This window comes from Mustela putorius, unplaced genomic scaffold, assembly GCF_011764305.1.
Source record: "Mustela putorius furo isolate JIRA1106 unplaced genomic scaffold, ASM1176430v1.1 tig00000785_pilon_pilon_pilon, whole genome shotgun sequence".
Taxonomy (NCBI): domain Eukaryota; kingdom Metazoa; phylum Chordata; class Mammalia; order Carnivora; family Mustelidae; genus Mustela; species Mustela putorius.
Window position 1 is genome coordinate 6,395,978 of NW_025421480.1, and position 18,102 is coordinate 6,414,079.

Here is an 18,102-nt window from a genome sequence, read left to right on the forward strand (position 1 = left end):
AGGGCAAAGGGAGGCAGCCTCTGAAGGCAGCCGTCGACACACCCTGAGACAGAGAGGGTATGAGGCAGGTGTCTGTGTGTGTTGGCAGGTAGGCGCCCCGCTTCACAATGTTTCCATTTTGTCCTCATTAGGTAACAATGAATGTGCGATTTCCCTAGTCACTAGAGTAGAGAAATCTACAAAGGTAATTTCTCAATATCCTTTGCAGGAGAGTTGGAGAAACACAGGAGGTACAACTGCAGTGAGTTATAAAAAACGGCTTTTCGGTTTGAGCCATAAATTAGTTCAGGCAGACATTCTGAAGAGCAAATAGGGACTCTGGACTTCAAAGCTGACACATCTGTGGCCACTGGGCTGACACGGCATCTGTGGCCACTGGGCTGACACGGACGCACCAGAGCCTCTGGTGTTCGCCACAGTGGGCTCGAAGCATGCTTTTCAGAAGATTAGCACTAAACTTCTTCAGAGGTAAGTGTTACTTTTTTTTATCAAAATGTTTCATGCTACAGAAACAGTTCTAGGGTTCATCAGGCTAAGTGGGTGAAATGAGTTGGAGTTGTTTTGTTTTGTTTGGTTTTTTTGTAGTCTCCCTTAAGAGAAAGTAGTTTGGAAGACTAATTCCTAATAAAACCAAAGTTGCCAACATGAATGAAATTGTATGAGCTGTGTGTGTATATATGTGTGTACATGCTTGTGTGTGCACGCATGTGTGCGTGTGTGTGTATGTGTGTGTACTTTTTCAGGACCAGGTGGTAAGACAGTGGGAAATGAAGAAAAGGGATGTTCAGTCCATGAGCTTCTATATAACAGATGAGAAGCCATAAGAAATATTAGTGCCATTTGAACCAAAACTATATTTTCAGCCCAAGTTGTTCTTTTTTTTAAAGATTTATTTATGAGAGAGAAAGAGAGAGAGGTGGGGTAGGGGCAGAGGGAGAGAGAGAAAGAGTTTTAAGCAGACTCAGCCCTGCAACCAGAGCTCAACATGGAGCTCCATCTCACAACCCCAAGATCACGACCTGAGCCAAAACCAAGAGTTAGACACTTAACTGACTGAGTCACCCAACCACCCCCCAGAGGTTATACTCTCATAATCACACCCTGTGTTTTTAGGTACTTTTGTCACTTTTTTAGGTACTTCCTAGCTAGCCTGAGAGCTCATAAGAACCACGTACATGTCCCAGTTTCCTGTAATAATGCTACCAACAAATTGTTTCCTGAAGGAACACTGGTTCTGTGTATGTGATACTTGAAGTATTTATTACAATTTTTATGTCAATATAGCAAAAATCAGACCAATTCGGGTTTAGTGATGGCTATCAACTTGTTTTCACTGTTCTGCAAATTATTTAATGTATAGCTAAGTTGAATTGTATTGATATCACAGTTGTTGTGGTCTCAATTATCTTAAAAGACCATTTATATTTTTCCATTGCTCTATGCTATTAAAATTTGAATCTCAAAAAATAAATAAATAAAAATAAAATTTGAGGGACGCCTGGGTGGCTCAGTTGGTTGGACGACTGCCTTCGGCTCAGGTCATGATCCTGGAGTCCCGGGATCGAGTCCCGCATCGGACTCCCAGCTCCACGGGGAGTCTGCTTCTCCCTCTGACCTTCTCCTCGCTCATGCTCTCTCTCACTGTCTCTCTCTCTCAAGTAAATAAATAAAATCTTTAAAAAATAAAATAAAATAAAATAAAATTTGAACCTCATTTCTTTTTTTTTTTTTAAGATTTTATTTATTCATTTGACAGACAGAGATCACAGAGAAGCAGGCAGAGAGAGAGGAGGAAGCAGGCTCCCCACTGAGCAGAGAGCCAGATGCGGAGCTCGATCCCAGGACCCTGGGATCATGAACTGAGCCGAAGGCAGAGGCTTTAACCCACTGAGCCACCCAGGCGCCCCTGAACCTCATTTCTCAATGTTTCCTTTTATTGAGGAGATTGGGTCCATCAGTAAGAATGTGGAACAGATAAGACTTTCAATGCTGAGAAAAGGCACATTAGTTGGGGTCCTAGGTTGAAAGTCTCAAAATCTAGTCTGAGTGTTCTGGGTGGATTTAAAAATAAGGGATTGAGGGGCCCCTGGCTGTGTCAGTCAGTAGAACAGGCAACTCTTGATCTCGGGGTCGTGAGGTCAAGCCCCACGTTGGGCATAGAGATTACTGAAATAAATAAATCTTTAAAAAATAAGAATGAAAATTAGGGATTTATTTGAAAGCATGGGTGGGGCAACTCACGGAAGTGACAGAAAACAAGGCTTGAAGGACAGGCCAGGACAAAGGGATTCCCGGGCAGGGCTGGGCCACAGAAAATACAGGACGTCACAGGAACAGTTGAATCTGCTTGCCTCTGTGTAGCAAGACTGCCCTCTCTCATTCACCGTTCGAATTCCCACTGAGACTGTCCAGGCAGCCAAAACCACGTCTCCTGCCCCCCCCCCCCCCACGAAACTGCCCACGGTGCTGACTTCCCTATGAAAGGCCATCTCTGTGCTGACAGGAAATGCCTGGATGCCTCAGGGCCCAACCGGACAGACATGCTTCACAGTGACAGGAGAAGTCCTCGAAATGAAGCTCAGCGTTTGCACTAGAACCGAGACAGGGAGTTCGCCCGCGGACCCTCAGGGCTCCCGCTCTCCTCCCAGCCCACCCGAGGGCGAGGGAGATGTCCCCTGAGCTGCTGCTTCCTCCCGGGCTTTCCCACAGAACCCCGAGCTGCCAGATGGCTTCGTGGAGGGACCACACTCGCATTTCTCCTTCTGCTATGGCTGCTGACTCATTCCAGCTTTTAAAATACCTCATTATCCAAGAACCTCCTTTCTAGAAAGGTCATACAAGTAATCTCAGGAGGCTACCTGTACTCTTCCAGCCACCTCAGGAGACCGAGTGCAACAGAGAAAAGCAGCCTCAGAATTACCACCTGGCAGGGTTGGCTACTGAGGTGAAGGTCTTTGTAAATGCGATTTTCTGTCAGTATTCGCTTCTTCTCTAGTGGCATTTACTAAATATCATTGACTGAAATTGACTAAACATAGCCATTTGACTTCATAAAGAAAGAGTCTCCTTAAAACTAAGGAGTGCCCTTTCCCTGGCATTTAATATATAAGAAAGATGCCTTAAAAAGAAAGCAGAGCTGCCTTAATTACTATTAGCATAGGAGGAATGCATTGATGGGCCTTCCTAGTAATGGGATTTTTTTTTTAAGTCAAATATAAATAAACTTCAGCATATTCATGTGTATGTGATATGGGAGAACGAAGTCTTTTGTACTTTATTCAGGAAAAATTCTCCCAGGGCCCAAACAAAAGAACGTCACTGTGACAGCCTTGGGAGCCTTGGAATTGCTTTTATAGCTGAGAGTGGGCACAATGTCATGTAGGCTTTGGCAGTATTCTGTGCAAAATCTGGAAAATAACAACAAATATTCAACACTGATATTCTCAGTTGAGAAGAGCAATTAACAAATGCAGAAATTCCTTGCTGGCTTGCTTTTCGTTAGTCGAATATAAACATTTGTTAGAAGATACTTTGCCTTAACATTGTTCTCCCAGGAAATAAACAGATGCTTGAGACCCTCAGTGCTGTTTGAACCTCATACCATGTCATCAGGCCAGGCAACCAGATTTGGTCACAGAGTTTCACGGGAGGGTGAGTATTGGCTAGTAAGTCAATGTGAACTTGGTTGGGGGGTGGTAGAGTGTCCCAGGGCTCTCCCTCTGCTCACATATGGCCCATGCTTTTATTGGAAAGTATACAGTGGTGTCAAGGTATCCCCCCAAAGGGAGCCAGTTGGCAGATAGCCATCATAGGCAATGTTTAGAGAATTCATAAAGTTTTAAGTTCAGACTCTCAACCTTGTAGATGCAAAAGTTGATTTATCCACATCTAAGAAAGGATGAGTATTTTTGGAAGTGAAATTATCACACTAACTAAGAACATAGAGAATATTGTATAGAACTAAGATGCCAAGTTATCAAATTATACTGAGATTTTTGCAGTACATGGGCTGAAATGTTAGCATTGTCGAGCCTAGTACAGTCTCTCCCATAGCTGGAATTATGAGATGCTGAATTATAATCAGAATCGTGTTTGGTGAGCAAAGAATCACAACAAGGGAAGTCAATTGGATAAATTTTTAGAAACGTGCCTCAGCCAAAACAGCTTAAGACAATCCGCCTCACAGTAGGGATAATCTTGCCCAGAGGGGATAGCAAGGTTGAAGATACTAGGAATGTCCCCCGGACTTTGGACAGTTTCTGGGCTTGAACAGTCTGATGGCCTTTTACAAAGTCTTATGCAAGACCAGAAATCAATTTGTCATCCTAAGAGGACCCTCCATATCTGTTCTCTAACTCTGTGGTTCACAGGGTTCAACATTCAATGTTCAAGAGGGAAGTTCAGAAGCAAGAGCTGTCCTGGAGTAGGGAGCTGTCCCTGGTTCTGAACAACCATTAGCAACTCAGATCCTACTGAGTCTTAGCTAAATTTCTCCGGGAATTTAAAACCTACGCTGTTAACAACGCTCAGCCACATTCAAGGAAGGGGGGGAGGGTGGACAAAAGTTCTATAAAAGGGTAAAATCCAAATGTTACACACAAAAACTGTATGCATTTTTTATGCACAGAAGTTTCATGAAGAAACTTTGGGAAGTGCAGAGATATAGAAAGAAAAATAACAATAAGTGCTGTTTTTGCTGCTCTCTAACTTCATGATAGAAAAAGAAGGCAACAAAGCAAATATACAGAGGCCCTAATACACATACATAATATTATAGAGCAAAGCCTGTCATCACAAAACAGAAACACTGAATTTTTATATATATGATACATTTATAAGATTGAACACATTAGACATTCCCCACCAACAAGGAAAGTATGAACAAAGTAAAGAAGGTCGAAGTGCTTCAGATGACATTATTTGATCATAATGCAATAAAGCTAGAAATTACAACACGAGAATTTAAAAGCTCTCTCAAGGGGCGCCTGGGTGGCTCGGTGGGTTAAAGCCTCTGCCTTCAGCTCAGGTCATGATCCCAGGGTCCTGAGATCGAGCCCCATGTTGGGCTCTCTGCTCAGTGGGGAGTCTGCTTCCTCCCCTCTCTCTCTGCCTGCTTCTCTGCCTGTTTGTGATCTCTCTCAAATAAATAAAATCTTTAAAAATAAATAAATAAACAAATAAATAAAAGCTCTCTCAAATTACTCTTATGTCAAAAAGAAATCAAAATAAAATTTACAGACTCTATAGAAAATAGTGACAATAAAAGACTACATATGAAAAATAGTTATATTAGAATGAAAATGAACATGTTAAGTGTTAATTAAAAAATTAGTAAAGGATACCTACTCTGAAGGATGCAGAAATAATGCATTAATAAATATGAAAGCAGAAATCAATACATAAAGAACAAAAACATATTTTAAGTAATAAAGTATGACATCTTGTCAGGAGAAAGGAAAATTTTGAATTAAGGGAGGGATGGGATGATTGGGGCAGAGAAGAAAACAGCTCAATGAACAAAGACAGTTGGAGAAGCAAAGGCAGAGGTCAAATGTGTGTGTGTGTGTGTGTGTGTGTGTGTGTGTTCAGATTGCCATCTTTCAAATGACGGCAGTTCCTTGTAAAATATTTTGCTCTCCATGGAAGTCTGAGGAGCAGTTCTCTTTTCTACTCCCCTTCCCTCCCATACACACATACACACACACACACCCCACACACACGCTCAGACTCATACTCACACACACACACACACACACACAAACAGAGGCAGAGAGAGAGAGACAGAGGGAGAATTCATACCCCTCTCATTCTATATTTATATCTCAAATGGTATTTGTATTTCCTTTATTTCTTTTTAAGATATCTCCCATTTCTCTGCTGTATACAAAGCTGCAAATTATCAGATGCCTATCGTGGGCCAAGTGGGACATGACAGCTTTTCAGACATTTTTGCTAAACTCACACCAGAATTTTCAGGCATTATGCCCATCTTATAGATGAAGAAATTGAAGCTCATAAAGTTTAAGTGTTTTTCCAAAGTCACATAGTTAGTAATTCAAATCTAATTCTCTCTACACCGAAGTCAATTTTTCGTGATGATACTATACTGCCTCTCTATGGCTAGAGGTAGAGAGCACATATCACATACTAATAGAATTTGTACACAGAAAACTGTTGGGAAGGAAGGCTAAAATGATTAATAAAATCAATATCCAAATGATCTCAGCAATCTGAAATGACTGACTGACACTAACATGAAGAGCTCCCTTGATTTTAAGTTCAAAGTACTATATTTAGGGAGTTAAAAAAATAGTTTTACATATACTGGATCCAGAAGATCTGGTCTGATGCAGTTCATTTGTAAAATTCCTCAGCATTTTAGGACCTCTATGCTTCTTATACGAGTCCATGTCCCAGCAGGAAATGGCAGTACTGTCAAAGAGTTTAACTAAGAAGAGTTTAATGGAGGAAGCGTCCTGGCAGCCAACTAGTAATGGTGAGTCACCCAGGCACTGGCATCATGGCTTCCATGTCTTCCCAACAGGAGCAGAGACTATAGGTAGAAAGACACCTTTTTTTTTTTTTTTTTTTTTTTTTTTTTTTTAAATGGTTCAGTACCTTTAGCTCTTACCTTCAGAACTCATGCTGGGGACTCCCATTGGCCAAACCCAGTCAGAAGCTAGAGAGCAAGGCAACCCAAGGGAGAGCTGTGTTCCTTAGAGATTAGTCTCCTAATCTTTCAGGGAGGACAAAGCTGGGAAACTCATCTGGCAAGGAAGCAAACAGAAAATAATCAGCACATTCATGCTCATCCAACAGAGTGATGCAGCTACTAAAAACAAACAAACAAACAAACAAAAAAAACGAACCCGATCTCAAGTCTATTAATATATATTCTAGGTCTTGAGCATCAAAGATCTCAGCCCTACACAAATCCAGTATGCACCTGGAGATCATGCTCCATCCGAGTGCCTCCCAGAGAAGGAAGTGTACCCAAGAGGTGCATCCCAAGAAAGCAGGGATGTCAAGCCTTACAAAACCTAGGGCATTTGCCATCCTGGATAAACACTCCAGGATGACAAGCTGATATTAGACACATGCGAGAGAGTTATCAGGAGGCAGAAATTAGCTCAACATAAGCAATACATTCCTCACCTCTAGACCTCTCTATCAGCGACGTGGAGTATGCCTCCAAGAGTATCCCTCCCTCCCTCATCGCTTTTGGAACTCAGTCATAGCCGAGGCTGCCACCTGCCGTTGGGGCCACTGCAGAAGCTATTTCTGTGCTTGACAGAACATTTCCTCCCTCCTCTCAGACTCACACTCAGCAACCTAATGCTGTCCACTGAGCCCACAACCCAGTCCTACTTAAACAAATGATTGTCCTTCCTGCAAACGACCATGTAGGCAAGACCCAAGATCCTGAATTTGTTCAGACATCTTCCCTGCTACTGACAGAGGTGTTAAAACTGTCATACTTCTGAACGGTACCACTTCTGAAAGAGGCAAATATCCTGAAGCTCAGAATGCTTCCACATCCTATCCAAACAATAAAATATTCATCAAAAAAGCGCAGTTCTCCACTTAATTTTAGGCCTCATCTTACACTTCCTTTCTTGGCCATATGACACCCAGAATAGCTTTCTTTCTTTTTTAAGACTGATTGATTGAATATCTCTCTGATTGATTTGAGAGAGAGAGAGAGAGAGCATGAGCAGGTGGGAGAGGCAGAGGGAGAGAGAGAGAAGCAGACTCCCCACTGAGCAAAGAGTCCCATGTAGGACTTGATCCCAGGACTCTGGAATCATGACCTGAGCCAAAGGCAGACATTTAACAGACTGAGCCACCCAGGAGCCCCAGAATAGCTCTTTCTAATAGAAAGAATAAAAGCTTGTTGAAAGCATGGGATCCCCAGATAGAGGAGCAAATGTCTGATTCTGGAAGGCCTTCAAGAGAAAATGCTATCATAATAACAGAAATAACTGTTCCTAATCCATTCAATAAGAAAAGAATATGAAACAATATATGTACCTATATATGTGTGTGTATTATATACATATATTAATATGCACGCACACTTTGTGCATATACGGTCTAGACACTTGAATGTATACATGTACACGAAGAAAATTATGCTTATCTCTGGGTAGTGGATTTAGAGTTGCCTTCTGTTTTCTTCTTTTTGCTTACCATATTCTCTACAATAAGGGTGGATTTTTAAAAAAGATTTTATGTATTTATTTGACAGAGAAAGAGAGAGATCACAAGTAGGCAGATAGACAGGCAGAGAGAGAGGAGGAAGCAGGCTCCCCGCTGAGCAGAGAGCCTGATGCGGGGCTCGATCCCAGGACCCTGAGATCACAACCTGAGCTGAAGGCAGAGGCTTAACCCACTGAGCCACCCAGGTGCCCAAATATAATAAGGGTGTATTTTTAACAAGGAAAAGGCATTTCTGTTGTGTTCTTTTCTTCTTTCAGAGCAAGAAGGGCTACGAAACTATGTGGGTAGGTAGACTTCTAGAAACCTGACTACTTTGGAAGGTTGATATAGCTCTACTTTTGCCATAGTTTGGTTTCTGACCTGGAGGCTACATAAAAACCAGCTCTGAAGCCTGGCTTGGGTGTGCCATTTCACTGTGAAAGCAGTTTCATGGATCATGAACCACAGAAGTGATTTCAGCCCTGTAGAGCCCGAAAGCCAGAAAGCCCATGCAGTCCAAACAGAAGATGGAAAAGAAAGAGCAGATCACAGAAAGCAGTGGCCTTTAGAAAACACCCGGTTAATTACCTTGTGAGATTAAGCTGAACTCTACTCAGCTCCCCAAGCTCCCTTATGTAATTGTAACTTAAAATGACTTGTTTTATTGAAGCCCAAAGGTCCTCCAGTGACGTACCAAGGGCAGAGTGGAGCGTGATCAGCTCCCGTGGAAGCAAGAGGGCAGTGTCTCTGGAGAATTTAGAAATAGTAATAAAACTGAGTAAAACTGTGTCTGCATTTCAAAAATCACTATCAGCAATGTCACCCTTCCCTTGGAACGTCACTGAGGACTTTACAACTGTCCCAGTGAAGGATTCATGGATGGGACAGAGGATTTTCTTCTCCTGCCTTGAAGAAAATAACCTTTTAGAATTTTTGGTATGTATCCCCCTTCCTCTCTTGCTTCCTTTCTTAACTCCTTTTCTTTCTTTCTGTTTATTGCAGGGTGGGATGGGGTAGTGTGGCCCAGAGAGGACTGGGGAAGAGCAGAAAAGACAGGAATTCCTTTACATAGAAATAGTGTCAATGAGTCACCTGTGTCCCAAAACCCTATCAAGGGACAGATGTCAAGATTGGGTGATTTCTGTTGATTTGCTACTTTCATTAGAACAACATTCCATCTCTCTCTCTCTTTTTAAAAAGATTTTATTTTAATTGAGAAAGAGAGAGAGAGCTTGTGCAAGAGAGAGCATGAGCAGTAGCGGGGGTGGGGGATTTGGGCGGGGCAGTGGGAGAAGCAGGCTCCCCGCTGAGCAGGGAGTCCTATGTGGGGCTCCATCCCAGGACCCTGAAATCATGACCTGAACTGAAGGCAGAGGCTTAACCCACTGAGCCCCCCAGGCGCCCCTAGAAAAACATTCCACCTTAACTGGATTGTAAGGTCATATTGTCTTTTCTTCATTTAGTAGCAACATTTGCCCCCAAATTTCCTTAGTTCTTTGAAGAACTAAACTTTTTTTCTTCTTTTCTTCACTCCTACAATTATATGGAGCTTTTCTGTAAGTGTTAGGGCTTGTTCACCCAAGGATACTTTTTAGATGAATTTTCTTATATACTATATATTACTTTCCAGGCCAGGTGTAGTATAATATGTTTATGCCATGTGCTGTTAGAATTACCACCTTAGCCTTTGCTTTCTGCATTACATCTCTGATTGTGTATGGTTAATATGCATATAAATTTCATGGGGATTGAAATACCTTAATAATATATTCTCTCCATTTTTATTCATATGATATTTTTAGTTTTGAAATTCTTTTCAGGTTGTTGAATCCCAAGTACTGAGGAAACATCCAAAGGAGCAATTCTATTCTTATAATCTTATTGTTCTAGTTCAACTGGATTTATCTCATCTAAACCACAATGCAATTGAGACAGAAAGGAATCATTCTGATTTATAGACTTGTATGAACTCCAGAATTCTGATGATGTACACATAGCAGTGGGAAAGACCAGGGCATTAAAAAATGCTAGAACATGAGGTCCTTTTTTACCTGGTTTTAACTCATTTTAAAAATCAACTTTTATAGCATTGTTTCTCTCAGTGTTCCTTGTAGATAATAAATGATATTCTCCCCAGGGTCAAATGTATAATCAGGTAATCAAGGGAAGTGCTATAGAGAGGTACAAGTCACGTCGGCTCCAAGGCAACTGAGCTGACAGGAAAACCAGTAATACAGTGGAACCATATGTTTTCAACAAAGTTATTTTGTAAAGTTTTGTTTTGGTGAATTTTTATTGGCATAGTGACTGATAATGTAAATAACCAAAGCCTCAAAGTTATCCCAGAGAGAGTTTCAAAAATAATCTCCCTTTTGATACCACTCTATTCCTTGACAGACACATGTACAGGTCCCCTCTAATAATAAAAATAGTATTCTTATAAAATTAATAAATACCATTTATTGGGCACATAATACATGCCAGACATTGTACTGAGCACGTTTTATATGCCGTCACATTTAATTCCCACAGTAATTCTGGGAGGTAAGCATTATTGAGCGATTTAAAAGATGAGGAAAATGAGCTATTTTTATCCATGAGAACATACTTCAATAATGACAGGAGTTCTCTTATTCATTTTCTACACTTAATAATACCTCCTTATAAAGGCATTCTTTCATTATCAATAGACAACCACGCAGACATTTCAAGTGACTTTCCCAAATGTTACAAAGCAGATCCATTACACTTCCTTACCTCTTATCCAGTCCTTCAAGTACTCACAGGATACTGTTTATTTGAAAAAAATGTATAACTATTTAAAAAAAGCTTTGGATAGAGTGCCTTAAAGTTGTGATTGATATACATATCTCCTATCTGCATGAATGTCACTGAGAAATCATGCTCCACAATAGACCAAGAAACCCTCAGAAGAATTTTTCTGTCCTAAGCTACAGTGGCAAAGGCTGCTGGTTGATGCCAATATCCACTCTCTCCATGTTTCTTGCTAACAGAACCCTGATCTTAGCTGGGCACCAGACACCTGGAATAAAAAGCTAATTTTCTAGGATCCCTTGTAGTTAGGCAAAGCCCTTGGAATAAGTTCTGCCTAATGGTATAGAAATATTGCAAGGGAATCCTATGACCTCTCCGTCAGGGATCGGACTCACCAGGGGGTCATTGTTAATGGCGGCACAGGTTACGAGCCACTGAATAAAATACAGGTTTGTGACACTATAGTAATATAAATAATAACTGAAAATAATTGAGATTTGGGGGGGGGAGGTGAGATATTTACATAGCCTGAATATAGCTGCCTGCAGGGGTGCCTGGGTGGCTCAGTGGGTTAAAGCCTCTGCCTTCAGAACAGGTCATGATCTCAGGGTTGTGGGATCAAGCCCTGCATTGGGCTCTCTGCTCAGCGGGGAGTCTGCTTCCCCCGCCCTCTCTGCCTGCCTCTGTTTACTTGTGATTGCTCCCTGTCAAATAAACAAACAAAATCTTAAAAAAAAAAAAAAGATAGCTGCCCACAAATTACAAATTAACTACAAAAGGGAAAAACACAGCTTAATGGGTGAGAAACTAGAAGAACTACTTCAGTCCAAACTGCTCTAGTCATCCTGAAGACAGCAAGTCAAAATCATGAGCCAACCAACAGGATCCAATGAGAAAAGAAAGCATTGCTTCCGTGACATTCTTGTCAAAGGTTCAGAACGTGAGTCTAACAACAAGGGAACATTAGACAAAGCCAAACCAAGGACAGTCTACAAAACAATGCTGGTAATCAAAGTATCAAGGTCATGAAATCCAAGAAAAAACCCGAATGGACAGGAAGTTGTCGTAGGCTACTTGAAGAGACATGGAATTTATATGCATAATCCCTCATCTTTATGGGGACATTGCTGGCACTGTTGATAAAACTTGAATGGAATCTGAAGATCAGATGGTAGGTAGTAAACTGAAGGTCTTCCCCTGGGCTTGGTGGTTGCACTGTGGTTTTGCAGAATGTCTTTTTTGCGGGAAATGCATACCAAACTCTCCAAGGGTCATAGGATATCTTATCAGCAGTTACCCTACAAGGCTCCGAAAAAAGGTCTTTGTAGTGTTACTGCAACTTCCTGTACATTTGTGACTATTTCTCAAAAAAGATTTTCCAAAATAAGTGAAAGATACCAAACCACAGATTTGAAAAGTGCTGTAACACGCAAGCGTGGTAAGGATATAAAAAAAACTGTACTCACTGGGGCACTTGGATGGCTCAGTGAGTTTGGCCTCTGGCTTCGGCTCGGGTCATGATCTCAGGGTCCTCGGATTGAGCCCCGCGTTGGGCTCTCTGCTCAGTGGGGAGCATGCTTCCCTCTCTCTCTCTGTCAAATAAACAAATAAAATCTTAAAAAAAAAAAAAAAAAAAACCTGTACTCAGGTACATCCTAATAAAACCTGACCTCACCGTTGCCTTCTAGCTCCCAGCAGTAGGTCTCATTCTCACCATCCCCACACCCACTAACAGGAATTTCCAAATGTCTTTTCATCTTGGAGGTATAAATGCCTTGAGACATTTCACTTTATCGAGAGGAAAAGGTCCTTCCCCTTTCCTTCCAAAGCTTTCCTCTTTTGCTGTTTCAGGAACTTTGACGAACGAGACTTCCATATTAGTCAGGTACTTCCAAGCCCACAGCCCAGAGGTCCAGACAACTCGATCACAAAAATGCATGGTAGATGTCCAAAGGCTGGAGAGTCTGCAATATTTCTACTTTTTGAACTCCCAGTTATATAGAGCTGCATCAAATCCAATTCCATTCCTCATCAAGGGTTTTTTTCCCTCACCTTGAGTTAAAGAAAATATCAGACCTTTACAACCCTGTTGTTAGATTTCAGTATGTTGTTGCCCCCAGAAGCAAATTCTTAGGTAAGACAAAGACACAGCCCTCAAAGGCAAGTCATAATTTTTCAGATATAGGTAGGGGGGTTGTTTATGGTGGTTTGCCCCGGACAGTCCTCATTTACACCTGTTGTCCCAGCACCAGCTTTCACTCTCAAAGTGGCCCCAGTTTGGACTATAAATTACACGGTCACTGGGAACAGTGTAGATTAAAACAAACGTGGAGGGAAAAAAATCTGTATTTGGTAGATACTTAATATCTGACGTTCTTTGTTGTGGTTGGCTAGATGTTGTTATCTTGATTTCCCAGGATCTGAAACCCATTTATGTTTAGGAAACCCACCATTGTGGAAGTCTTGGAGCAAGACAGGGCATAGGCAGGCACTTGGGCTTATGCTCTAAGCTTGGTAAGTTACAGAATATCTTTGCCAGAACTTGGAATCAGAAGCAAATGACAAGGCAGCATTATCAGACCTTACTCGGGCAGTAAGAGAGGCAACCTCTAGAGACTACTGTCCAGAGCAGTGGGGGCAGCTGGCAGTGCCCAGGCCCTCTGGTGGTGTCAGTGTCCTTGCATCGTGACCTGTCTGTGGTGTCAACTACTTTAATTTTCCTTAGTTCTTAGATATGCATTTTCAACCTTGATTCTCCAACTTTTCTATTAATTCCAAGAGCTAGCTACTTGAGCTAGCTAACTTTTTCTAATTCCTTTTTTCCTGTTGCTGACAAGACTTGGCTTCTACTATGTATAACCAAGAAAGTAAGTACAATCAGCATACAATGCTAAACAGAATTTATACTTTTTTTTTTTTTTTTTTTAAAGGACGGCTGTCTCAAAGATGAATCAAATTCCCCTGTTTGGGCTCAGAACGCTGATAGAAACTTTCAAAAGACAGTCACCTGGATTCTTTCTTTTTTTCTTTCTTTTTTTTTAGAGAGAGAGGTGGGGGGCAGAGGGAGAGAGAGAGAGAATCTTAGGAACGTTCCATGCACAGTCCAGAATCTGATGTTGGGTTTGATTTCATGACCCTGAGATCATGACCTGAGCCAAAGTCAAGAGTCAGATGCTTAACCAACCCAGCCACCCAGGGGCCCCTGCAGTCACCTGGACTATAAAAAATATCTCCTTCTCAGTGAAGCACCTGATTTCACAAAGAACATTCTGAGAATTGCTGGTAGCTGCCATGGATCAACCACAGAGTGGTTTCTGCTCAGGACAGAATCAACCTGCTTTGTCATTTGATTTCATAAATTTCATCCTGCATGCTTGAAACTCTTCTAAATCATCCATAGAAAAAGGGAAAAAATATTTCCCTTTGAGAGGATAAAAAGCACAACCCTCCTCTCCAGCCTACAAACACACACACACACACACACACACACGCACACGCACACGCACATGGACAGGAAATTTTTTTTAGAAGATATTTTGACTTCTGGAAGATATTACAGTTAGTTCGTTTGCTCAGGCAGATTTTAATATTTCTTTGAGCTGCAGTTATTTTCCTAGGCAACTGCACACCATCTCCATGGAACTTGGAAGTGTCAGAAGGGCAAAGGGCTTTGCCTTCAAATCAAAAACTGACCCGACTCTACTAAGAAATTCTCTAAGTCCAGCAAAAATAGGGCAGACATTCTTTCTGAGACGACCTTGCTTCCCTGCCAAAGACTTACCCTGAAAGCTCTAAATGAAAGTTCTGAGACCAACTGGCCAGCATAGCCCACTTGGTTAATCAAATTCCTGTCTTTGCACTTGTTCTGGGGCTACTGAAGGCACACTGAGTGTTTCTCCCTTGCCCATCACCAAAGAAACCTAAGTTCACTTTGAAATAGGGAACCCAGCCATGTTTGGATGTTGGTGACATTCTGGGAACTCTGAAGACTGGGCCCTTTCTCCTCATTTTATTTAGGTTTATTCTCCTGCCCAGGTCCTCAGGCCATCCTCACTGGCAGCCCATTAAGGCCCATTTGCAGGGCTCCGTCTCAACTTTAGTCAGACAGCCCCGTGGGGTTGCACTGTCTCCTGCCAGTCCCGCGGACAGCTCATCTAGGAGGTAGCCGCTTCTTGTATCTGGATTCCAGAATGCATATGGAACATTTTCTTCCTCCTTTCCACTCTTCTATCCCTTCTTGTCTGATCAAAATAGATCAAACTGAGAAGGAGGGAAGACAAGGGAATGCAATCATACCCTTCAGACTTCACTAGGTGTCAGATTTCTTTATGGCTATATGATCGTATATAACAATATTACATTTATTTAGCAACTAGTCCCTTCCAAGCCCTCTACAAAGTGACCTGTGGGTGTTAGGAGATGTAATTCAATCCTCGTAACAACTCTATAGTATAGATACATTTCATAAATATTATTGTTATCATCTAATTTCAGGGAAACTGATGCAGAGAGAAGTTAAATCACTTCTACATTTTCATAAAAGGCAGTTAAGTCCCTGAAATTCTTATTCTCACCCTCCCCGGGCTCCTCCGCAGGACCACCACACCATGTGATTAAACACTGTAAGTGGGTTGGTGCAAAGTGCCACGAAGCATCAAAGACCCTGAAAGACACAGAAAAATGCCCCCCTCCCCCGCCCACTGAACCATGTCGGTGTCCTAATCCCCAGAATCTGTGAATATATAAGGTCACATGGTGAAAGAAAATTAAAGTCCCAGATGTAATAACGTTTGCTAGTCAGCTGACCTTCAAGTAGGGAGATGATCCTGGGTTGTCTGAGCAGGTCTGATCTAAGCACAGTGGTCCTCTAAAGAGGGGGAAGGGAAGAGGAAGTTCAGGGCCAGAGGAAAATTTTGAGTTGGTCCCTGACGGGCTTTGCAGAGGGAGGAGGGGAGCCACGTGGCAAGGGGTGTTGGTAGCCTCTAGAAGCTGACAGAGTCAAGAAACAGATTCTCCCCCAGGGCCTCCAGAAAGAATCCAGCCTGCCAACAACTTGCTTTTAGCTCAGTGAGACTTTCTCTGACTTGTGACCTCCAGCACCATAAGACACTGAATTTGCATTGCATTAAGCCACGAAGTTTGTGATCATTTATTATGGTCATGATAGAAAACCCATACAGATGCCCTGCCTGGATGATCAGAAGCAGGTGGAGATGGTGTCTGAGCAAAGCTGGCAAAATGTGGAGCAGTGCGGAGAAGGGGATTCTCAGCAGAGAGGACAGACACCAAGGCTCAGAGCATGACACAGCATGTGGGCAGGGGACAGCAGGTGTCCTAGGAAGGTTGGCGCAGGGCAGGAGTTCCGAGTAGCAGAGAAGACTCCAGAGGGACCTGGTGTGCAGAACAAAGAGTGAAGATTTTATCTTGCAGAGAAGGATAACTGTTACGGGATTTCTAATAGAGACAAACTTTTATTTCAGAAAGAACACTCTGATTACATTATTTAGCAACAACACTCATCAGCTATGTGATGAATATGGAGAATGAGCTGGAGGAGGGATAGCATAGAGACTAGGAGAAAAACTCATCATCTAAGCAAGAGATTATAAAGGACAGAGACAGGAAAGCTGGAGGGCATAGCAGATTTGAAAGATACTTAGAAGGTAGAGTTAATGATTTGTTTGATGATTTGTTTGATGTCAACAAGCGTCATGGCTTCAGAGATTAAAAGGATGCTACTATTTGCCAAGACAAGAAAGAAAGAAAGAAAAGAAAAGAAAAGAAAAAGGACAACGACCTACATTGGCAAGAGGGAAGCTATTTGGTTTTCAAACAAATAATAATGACAATTACAATTTATTAAGTGCCTATTGTGTGCCAGTTCTGTATGTACATTACCTCTTGTAATACTCATACTAACACTGTTCTTGTTATTTTCATTTGTCAGATGGAGAAAATGAGGCTCAGACTGGTTAGAAAGAACTTTTCCATGGTCACAGAGCTAACTGTTTGAACCATGACTCTGCTCGGGTATAAGAACAAAGATTTTCTTAGAATAAACCAACATTTCCTCCATCCACTCCACCATTCTGCCATGTGGTATGGGACGTGCTAACGAGCACAGGGGCTTCACGATGATTGAAAATTCAAGTCGGCAAGTCTCCTTTCAGGACTAGGTATTTAAAGAAATTGGCTCTCATCAGCACAGAGGCTGCATGGCTGAAATGGCCTAGATTAAGAAGGAAGGAGACTGGGGTGCTTGGGTGGCTCAGTGGGTTAAGCCTCTACCTTCAGCTCAGGTCATGGTCTCTGGGTCCTGAGATCAAGCCCTGCATCGGGCTCTCTGCTCGGCAGGGAGCCTGCTTCCCCCTCTCTCTCCGCCTGCCTCTCTGCCTACTTGTGATCTCTCTCTCTGTCAAATAAATAAATAGAATCTTTAAAAAAAGAAGAAGAAGAAGGAAGGAGACCTTGGGAGGACACCGCGTTGAAGGGATGGGCTGAGGAATGAAAGACAGGGCGAGTGACGAAGGTGTGCCAGAGATTCAGGACGAAACACAAGACGGAATAATGTCACAGAGCCGAAGGGACATGTCAGCTACAGCAAGCCCTCATGAGTATGTGCTGATCAAATAGAATTAAATACAGAATCTTTCCCAACCCAGAATTCCTCTTCTCAAAGGCAGTAGAGAAAGAAAATGGGTTTTTGTTGAGGAAGAGCCAAGCCAGAATGTGAGGCACCTTACTGGCAGTCTGCTCGGAGATCGCCAAGACGGACAGAAACCTCACTCTCGTATACAGACAGGGACGTACGGCCTGTTACATCATGTGCTTAAGATAAGCAATAACTACTCCTCAAGTAAAACAGCCGACGGCTCCACTGTCACAGGCGGTTCATCCCAGCTGTACTTAGCCCAGCTGTGTTAGCTGATTGGCTCTTTGCAAAGGAAAATAACCTTTTCATTTCTTCATAGCAGGAGGTATTTTGAAGTTTGGAGCAAGGCACCCACTGTCCCCCAAGGTAGGCTCTTCACCTCCCACAGAAACTAGGAGGGAGCGGTGCTCTCTCCCTTGATGTTTCTATCCAGGAGAGATGGATCCCGTGTCCTTGAAAAGACATTCTTGGGGAAC

General features: G+C 42.3%; 1 long non-coding RNA gene across 1 annotated transcript; it reads left to right on the forward strand.

The window, feature by feature from the left end:
* Window positions 1-218: 218 nt before the first annotated feature.
* LOC101678580 lies at window positions 219-17,059 on the forward strand. The gene is made up of 3 exons (XR_199749.2): window positions 219-468; window positions 3,555-3,651; window positions 16,922-17,059. It is a non-coding gene; the product is annotated as an uncharacterized LOC101678580 (long non-coding RNA).
* The last annotated feature ends 1,043 nt before the right edge of the window (window positions 17,060-18,102 follow it).